The following is a 9,690-nucleotide window of genomic DNA, read 5'->3' as shown; positions in this document are numbered from 1 at the left end:
TATCCACAGAAAGATGCCATCGTAAATAATGAATAATAAAGAATTCAGTAGCCTTTTCTAATTACAAAAATTACAGCTTGTAGTATAGCTGATAGTAGGCTTTATATATGTTCCATGTAATAGGCAAATGTCAGACACATTTATTAAACCCATGATTACTTAGCAGGGCTTCCCCATATAAATATCAGAAGTAATGTAATAGAAGAAAGTGGAGCTCAGTGCACTCATTGTGCACCATCCCCTTCTGGTTGCTTCATGTGAGAACTTGATGTTCCCTGGACCCTTTCATGCCAAAATTCCATTTCGTGATCTTCCAGGACTTTGTGGCAATTATTGCATGGAATTCTGGCACCATTGTCGGTACACCCTTAGCCTGATTATTGAGGACAAGGATGTGACGACGATAGAGGGTGACCTTGGGAAGATCTGTAGCTTCCTTTCTCTAGATGATGTTAACGATTGTTATCCTAATGTCCTTACTAATGCAGAGCTTAGCATTTTTACCCAACAGGTGCCCTTTAATGTGTGCATATAATGATGCTAGTAAATGTGTTCGTACCTAAAAGCTGCCAAAGATTTTCTTTGTTACAAAAACCCTTATGAAGATTGCCAACCTTTTTGCCACAAAACATTGTGTGATTAGTAAACTTATTGGGGGTTTCATTAAAGATTCCTAGCGCCAAAAATCACACGCAATCATCAAGGGGCCCAAGGCATCTGTGCTACTAAACCAATGGTTCAGAATAAATAATTGGCCACAGGGACATAAATAATTTGCATGACTTTACCCATGTTTTCCATAGACAAACTATGTGTGTGGCGTGAGGATTGCAAACGTCTTCTGCTCTGCCTTTCACTGTGTAACATTCCATATAGTATCTGTTTTATTAGCAGATGTTTCTCTAATGTAACAATAATGGCACAAAATTGCTTTCATTACTGTTGCATTTGGTGTCACTTTTAGTACCAGTCTTCAAAATATAATTGTCAGCCTCAATTAAAAATGTTTAATTGGCAGAGTAAGGCAATGAAATGCCCCTCAACTGAGTAATGAGGAACCATTATAGCACCAGGCTCCAGGCACATTTATAGCAACTCTAACCCTGTTATTATCTGTCCTGTCATTTTGGGATAGTACAGAAATGATGACAAAGATAGACTGAATATGATTGTGCATGTGAAGGAGGTATGCTTTCAAAGTTGGCTACAGGGGGTCATTATCTTGTAACTTTATTAAACATCTTTGCAAGATCAAGACTGTGCACATGCTCAGTGTGGTCTGGGCTGCTTAGGGATAGTCATAAACAAAGCTGCTTGAGTTCTGCATGGCTGGGAAGTAAGGCGGAGGCTCCCCCTGCTGTTCATAAGTATGATTGTTTCCCTACTCAGCAGTTAGGGACCGTCTGACAATTCCTATCCACAGCAGTAAATGAAGGGAGAATTTCACTGCATACAGTCAGGTTTCTTATAAAAAAGTACATATTTTTTAATTAAAGTGTATTGGAGATGTTTCTTTCTCATTAAAGAAAGTAAAAATGGGATTTTATTTTTTTGCCTTTACATGCCCTTTAAATTAACTTTGAGTAATATGTAGCAAGGGATATTCTGAAACAATTTGCAATTGGTTTTCATTCTTTATTATTTGCATTTATTGAGTTATTTTTAATTTTTTATTCAGCAGCTCTGTAGTTTGCAATTTCAGCAATCTGGTTGCTAGGGTCCAAATTACCCTAGCAACCACACACTGATTTGAATAAGAGACTGGAATATAATTAAGGGAGGGACTGAATAGTAATATAACTCATAAAAAGTAGCAATAACAATAAGGGGGTTATTTATTAAAGTCCAAATGCTAAAAACTTTAAAAAGTCTAGTTTTTTTTACTATAAAATCCGAATTATTTGTGGAAAAAAACCCTCAAATTTTTCAAGATTTATTATACCATGAGGCTGCAAAAGGTCTGAATCCGAAAATACTCCATCTTCAACCTGTTGAGGTCCTGTAGAAGTCAATGGCAGAGGTCGTATTTGCAATTTGAAGATATTATTGTCTGCACTGGGTTTTGTATGATTATCCGAACATTTTTGGCTTTTACGCAGATTTCATGAAAAATTCTGACTTTTTAGGCGTCTTACGACAATCCAAAAATTTGTGGTTTTCTTGCCACAATCTGAAAAAACTTGTGGTTTTTGTTGATCCAATTTTTTTGGTAGTTTTTAATTGATAAATAAGTGTAAATCGTGGATTCTAGTTTGGTCGTACTTTTTTATTTAAAAAATCTGAAAAATTCAGATTTTGACAAATAACCTCCTAAATGTGCAGACTTACAGAGTATTTGTTTTTTCGATGGGATCAATGACCCTCATTTGAAAGCTTGAAGATTCAGGAGATACAGGCAAATTATTCAAAAACAAAAAATAACGAAGACCAATTGAAAAGTTGCTTCGAACTGGCCATTTTATAACATACTAATAGTTAACTTAAAGGTGAACCATCCCTTTAAACTCAGTTTTGAAAATAGGGGTTCAGTGGTTTGAAAAGCTTTGCCTACTTTATTGACTTCATGAATGAACCCCAGTGTATCTAGATGAATATATACTTTTGTTCAATTTATAGTGTTGCTATAAGGGTACTGACATACGATAAGATTCCGGAGAGATTAGTTGCCTAGCGACAAATCTACTCTTCTTCGGGCAACTAATCTCCCCGAAAAGCCTTTCCCCTTTAGGGTGGTGACATACAATAAGATTCCGGGGAGATTAGTCGCCCATCGACACATCTCCTCTTCTTCGGATGACTAATATCCCCGAAAAGCCTTCGGCTGATAGAATGTAAATAACCGGCGGGATGGCACTCAAAGCAATTCATTTTCTGAAGTCACCCGTAGTTGCATCACAAGGAAACTTTGGGCGACTTCAGAAAACGAAACGATTTGAGTGCCATCCCGCCTTTGATTTACATTCTACCAGCGGGAAGGCTTTTCGGGGAGATTAGTCGCCTGAAGAAGAGTAGATCTGTTGCTTTGCGACTAATCTCCCCAGAATCTTAGCGTGTGTCACCACCCTAAAGGGGAAATGGGCAGTCAGTTAATGAAGGTTATATCATGTTTACCCAGGCACACACTCAGCTTTACCTGCATGTCTACCTTGTGTAACCTGCATGAACAATAATATTCTTTGTGTAGTTAATCCGTGGTGACAAACGTCTTACAAGATAAACACTGTAAAAGAGTTTAAGATATCTAATGTTTTCACCTTGGCACCCAGTAAATAAATAAGCTTATGCTCTTCTGAATGGAAACAATTCCCTCCATCTAGGCAGCAGCTGGTTATTACTTACTTTAGGTCTGGCTGGTTGCAAATATGATAACTACATAAGCAGCAGGCTCCAGTTCCAAAATTATTTTCATGTAGTCACATAAACTGCGTTTGCAGTCTTATCTATAAAATAGTTCAGAATAGGTGTAGCCACATAAATAGCCAAAACTGAGTCTTCTCTGTGGCTAGAATATTCAGTTATTCTATCAGTTGCCTATTATGTATTGATATATAACAGAGAACAAATAAAATACACTGGGGCACCTAAGTTGATGGAGATGTTTTGTACACATTTACTGTATGTACAATGATGTTGCAGCTGGAGTTTTTTTCTGGCAGGAACAACAGAGGTGCATAGACTCTAAATTGCAGCAGAATGTACTGTACATATCTCGTGTATAAATCAATGCTGTTCAATGTAGTTTCCCAGCCTTCCATCTCATCTGAGTCACTGCGCAGGGAGGAAATATCCATCACACATTGTATCTCACTGGTTTCATAATTGTTTCAGTTGTGGATGAACCCTAAGGAATTCTTCACTTCTTCCTAATGTATTAATAAAATACAGTTACCCCTTTCATAAGGTGCACCTGAAATACACCAATATACATCAATATGTCTGCTGATGATGTGTTTATCAGTCTTGTATTGGTATTGTTGGTTTGTTACCTTCTATAGGCCAGTTATGCAGAATCCCCTAGGGACATATAATTGTGAGCAGATAAGTGCAGTGTAGGACTGGGACTCCAGGGGCCCACCCAAAAATCTTAGACCAGGGGCCCAACAAAAGACCTTAGACAAGGGGCCCACTCTCAGTACTGTTATAAATCCTCTCCTCACTCAGCCTCTATTCTCCTAGTCTCTTTACTTTACATACTATAATCTCTTATTCAATCTATTTAGTCTCTTTATTCTCATAGAAATAGGGAATGGCCATGAAATAGGCCAAATGTTTAGAAGCAGGAGGGCACTGACACCTGGGCCCACCGGGAGTTTTCCTGGTATCCGGGTGGGCCAGTCCGACACTGGTTAAGTATATGTTACTTTTGCCCCAGGACACAAAAAATGTTTCTCTAGAGTATATAAACTGAACTAATTGTCAGTGTCCAGGAAAGTTGCTACAGAGTATAAACAAATTCAAGATAAACCGAACAGTTGTGTTATGTCTGAAATAAGTTGTCTTTCCTTATCACCAACAGTCACATGGGATTTCCCAAAACATTAATGAGTTATGTTCTGAGATTAATAATTTATTCCTTTGCTATTGTTCTACTCAGTTTTCATGTCCTGTATTTATATAGCACGTACACATTACTTTACAGATATAGTTAATCATTTTCATGGCTATTCTTTACCTGTAAATAATATTCTACCATATTTCTACCAAAACTTATTTTTTAATCTGGCACAAGATGCCAGTCCCAGCTGTTAAGTGCACAGGTCCCATGGAGTGAAAGCCCTTGTTTTTGTGTCTGTGAAATTGGAAAATGTGCCCTCAAATTTGTTTCTATAGTTATACTTGATGAAAATACATGTTGTAATGTTACTACATATTTTTTAATAGCCCAAGAAAAACTTCATAAAATATTTATTTGGAAAATATAATAGCCTGTTTCCCATGTATCGCTGAGTGATTCAAGGCAGATGTCTATTTCTCTGGTACTGTGTATCTTATACCAAAGGCCATTTGCTAGGGGACATTCCCTGTTTCCCAACAGTTACATCCAATAACTGAATCCTGAGAAACACATGAAATTATACAAGTATATCAGAGGTCCCTAAAGTTTTTTGCCCATGAGCCGCATTCAAATGTAGAAAAAAGTTGCACCATGAGCAGGCAAAAATTCCTGGGGTGCCAAATATAGGCTGTGATTGGCTATTAGTAGTGTCTATGTGAACTGGCAGTCTACAGGAGGCTCTGTTTGGCAGTACATCTGGTTTTTATGCAGCTAAACTTTCAACCAAGCCTGGAGATTGGAAAATAAGCACCAGCTTTAAGGGAGCAACATCCAAGGGGTCGGAGAGAAACGTGTTGCACACAAGCCACTGGGGTTCACTGAAGTATATAATACACAAAAGCCCTAAATATACTGTAAATGATATCCTTATAATTGGTGTTTAGTGATGTATTTCTGTCACATGACTCACTGAAACTGTACTGTAATAAATAATGTACCCCGTGTTGTAAAATATGAGGATTACAAGCCACCTTGAGTTCCATGACCTGTATAAAAGCACTCAGCTATGGTCATGGAACTCCTTGGTGACTTTTATATATATTTTACAATACAGGGATACATTATTCACTATATATATATATATATATATATATATATATATATATATATATATATATATATATATATATATATATATATATATATATATATATATATCATTATAGTCTTAGGGCAGTAGCCAACGGGAGATTTGTCGCCCCCGATTATTTATGCCAGCTGTTGTGCATTTGCCATCTCTATTGTTGCATGTTCTACACATGTGTATTAACTCAGTCTGATTACTAGGTAACCAGATCAGATAACAAGGCAACATACTGGATTGGGACTTGGTAACTTAGAATTTGCAAAGAGTAATATAATATTTATACAGACATTTAGGAAAGTTGTGCTTATGTAGGCAGTGTTTTCAGTCATTTATTCTATTGTTTCATTCCGCTGTTTATCCATGTTATTGGAATTTCCTGCATTTGCTTCTTACTTGAACTGGAAAAATCAACAAAGTTACGAAAGTGTAGAAGATGAAAAGCAAAACTGTTATGTTATAAATAAGAATAGAATTACCTGAATTAATAGAAAGGGAAAGTTCTCTTTGAATTTACTTTTTGCTAAATGCGGCTGGAACAATCTAGAAGTGTAATGTATTTTTTTTAATGTGTATCTTTAGTCCTCCTCTCTGGTTGCTAGGATCAGTGATCCTAGCAACAGTAAATTTGAATATCCTTAAAGCTATATTTTTATTGTTGTTATTTGAATTGCTTATAACTTGTGCAAGCCTTCTTCTTTTCAATGTTCTGATAATCAACAAATGTCTAGTTGCAAGGGTCAATGATACAACCAAAAACAGTGTCAGACTGGCCCACTGGATACCAGGAAAACTCCCAGGTGTCAGTGGTCCCTCATGCTGCTAAACTTTTGGCCATTCCATATTTCTATGAGAACAAAGAGGCTAAATAGATGGAATAATAGATTATAGTATGTAAAGAAAAGAGACTAGGAGAATAGAAGTTGAGTGAGCAGAGGAAGAATAATAGTACTGAGAGTGGGCCCCTGGTCTAAGGTTTTTGGGTGGGCCCCTAGTGTAACAGTTCGACACCAAAAATACAGTTTTATAGGCCAAAGTGTAGCCCTTTCTTACTATTGTACTTCAAAGAACAGGATTCTGTCACGATTTTTATGATGTAGTTTTTATTTCTAAATTACACTGTTTACACTGCAAATAATTCAATCTACAATATAACATTTCATTCCTGAACCAGCAAGTGTATAATTTTAGTTGTAATATTTGTGTGTAGGCGCCATCTCAGGTCATTTGCCTGGTCATGTGCTTTCAGAAAGAGCCAGCACTTTAGGATGGAACTGCTTTCTGGCAGGCTGTTGTTTCTCCTACTCAATGTAACTGAATGTGTCTCAATGGGACCTGGATTTTACTACTGAGTGCTGTTCTTAGATCTACCAGGCAGCTGTTATCTTGTGTTAGGGAGCTACTATCTTGTTACACTCCCATTGTTCTTTTGTTAGGCTGCTGGGGGGAGGGAGAGGGGTGATATCACTCCAAATTACAGTATAGCAGTAAAGAGTGATTGAAGTTTATTAGAGCACAAGTCACATGACTTGGGGCAGCTGGGAAAATTACAATGTGTCTAGCCCCATGTCAAATTTCAAAATTAAATATAAAAAAATCTGTTTGCTCTATTGAGAAACTGATTTCAGTGCCGAATTCCCAGGACAGTATCCCTTTAAGGGAAATTAAAAGAAACTGTGCACAGTTTGTTTTTGTTTCCTTTGACAAAGGTCCAGGCTATACATTTTTAAACTTTTGCATACCCAGGCATTTATATGTCAGGTGTAGGATGCTCCCTTTTGAAGGTCACTGTTGCTGAACTGAAATAAAATACACACTTTGTTGAAGTCCTGTGAGAGCAGTAAACATACATATATCCCATGATTATACAGCTGGACTGCTTTTTTATGAAATTATTGCTATCCCTAAGTACCAGTTTTTATGTAGAAGTTTTGAATGAAATAAAAGAAACCTGGTATTCCTGTTTTCGAGTCACATGAGAATTTGAAAACAGCGTATTCATGGTTATTTCACACTTAAAATTTGTATGTGTCAAACAGTCATTTCCTCTTTGTTGCTGACAGCTGTCACCCGTAGTATATTAATCTTTAGCTTACTAGACAATTCACAGGAAAAAATGTTTGCTTGGCAAACCCTCAAATATTACACATGAGACGATAGCACTCCTTATATCAATATAAAATCAATGCAGATTAAGGTCCGATCTTGTACCTAAAGGAACATGTTACCAAAACAAAAATCACAGGGCAATAAACTCAAACATCTTAAAATTTGGAGTTGTGTAATGGTAATTTCAGCAGTGATAAATTGGGGTAATTACAATTCTTTCCTGTGTGATAAGCATTATAAGTACTCGAATTTTCAATATTCCAAACTGAGATTTCAGAAGCAGATTTTTTAAATACCAATTTTTTAAACAGATGTCACCCGATGGACTAAGATACCAGGTAGGACAAACCATAATCGTGTCACTATTAGTGACGGGCAAAACGCATTGAAGTCAATGGGCATCAAAATAATTTACAATTTGGCATGAAATAAGAATAACTGTGGAAAGATACTCCAAAACAAAGAATAATTGAATTTTTTTTAAAAATGTGTTTACTGAAAACTACAAGGAATAAAAAATTACTTGAGAAAAGCATTCATTACATACTTAATAATGTGAGCAATGACCCAAAGGATTGTGCTACAGCTAAGCAATCAGCATTTTACATTTCCAAACAAATATTTACTTTGAGCGCCATGCAATATGCAATATTTTGCATTCAGTGAAAATAAAAAGATGGGTGTTTTTTCTTATGGCCGTTTTTTCTCAGCAAATTTTTCCGCCGCAGTTTCGTGAAAATATTTGCACATGGAAAAATACAGAATTTCCCCGAAAATCCATGGTTGACGAATAAATTCGCTCATCACTAGCAGTCTTTTTTTGTTAATATGAAAATCCCTTTTTTTATTAATTAAAAACAACATTTTTAAAATATTTTGGTCAATAAGATATTGTTTTTTTCAGTTTTGGTTCCCCTATGATGTTAAATATCTAAGTTTTATGAAAATGTGCACTACTACCCTTTAAAGTCTGTTCCTTATATTTGAGGTCCTCTATTTGGGAGATAGCACTGCATCAATAGTACAAGTTATAAAAAAAACATCTAATTACACAACTCTCATATATTCAACAAATTAACAAATGCTTTGTTTGGTGTGTACGCTAGTTCAGAAACAGGAGAAACACTGACTTAACATATTAAATATATCCCTGCCCCTGGGTTACATTTAACATATTGCTATTCTAAATAAAAGTTGTTTTTTTAAGAAACATAGGCTTTATAATAGTCTAAAATAGGGAAAAAATGTAAGAGGGTCAAAATGTGCCCCAGATATAGTAACCCACTATTATCAGCAGCACTTACCGTATATACTCGAGTATAAGCCGAGTTTTTCAGCCCCCAAAATATGCTGAAAAACTCAACCTCGGTTTATACTCGAGTCAAGCGCATAAACGGTCACCGGCGCCTAAGGATAGTCGCAGGCTTCCAAGAATAGTCGCAGGCTTCCAAGAATAGTCGCCGGCGTCCAAGAATAGTCTCCAAGAATATTCGCCAGCGTCCAAGAATGGTGGCCGGCATCCAAAAACAAGACACCGGCACCTCCAATGGGAGCAGAAACCCTCAATTTTTTGATTCAAACTTACCAGAAGCTGCTGCATTTCTCACCCTAGGCTTATACTCAAGTCAATAAGCTTTCCCAGTTTTTGGAGGTAAAATTAGGTACCTCGGCTTATACTCGGGACGGCTTATACTCGAGTATATACGGTATTAGTCTACTGCAGAGCAATAAAACCAACTATCTGAATGGCTTTTGAGTTGGCAGACCAAAAGTAAATTGTGCACCTATTACTACTTATCTGCACTCTTAAAGTGACTTGTGTGTTGAGAAAAAGGATCAGGTCCATACAGTTGGATGGCATTAAGTAGATTTTTTGTAAGTTAATGACACATCTTATCTAATATATAATACACAAAAGCCATGAATATCCAGTAGATTATAT

This window comes from Xenopus laevis, chromosome 8S (assembly GCF_017654675.1).
Source record: "Xenopus laevis strain J_2021 chromosome 8S, Xenopus_laevis_v10.1, whole genome shotgun sequence".
Lineage (NCBI taxonomy): Eukaryota > Metazoa > Chordata > Amphibia > Anura > Pipidae > Xenopus > Xenopus laevis.
The sequence above is the reverse complement of the archived record's forward strand: the minus strand, read 5'-3'. Positions refer to the sequence as shown.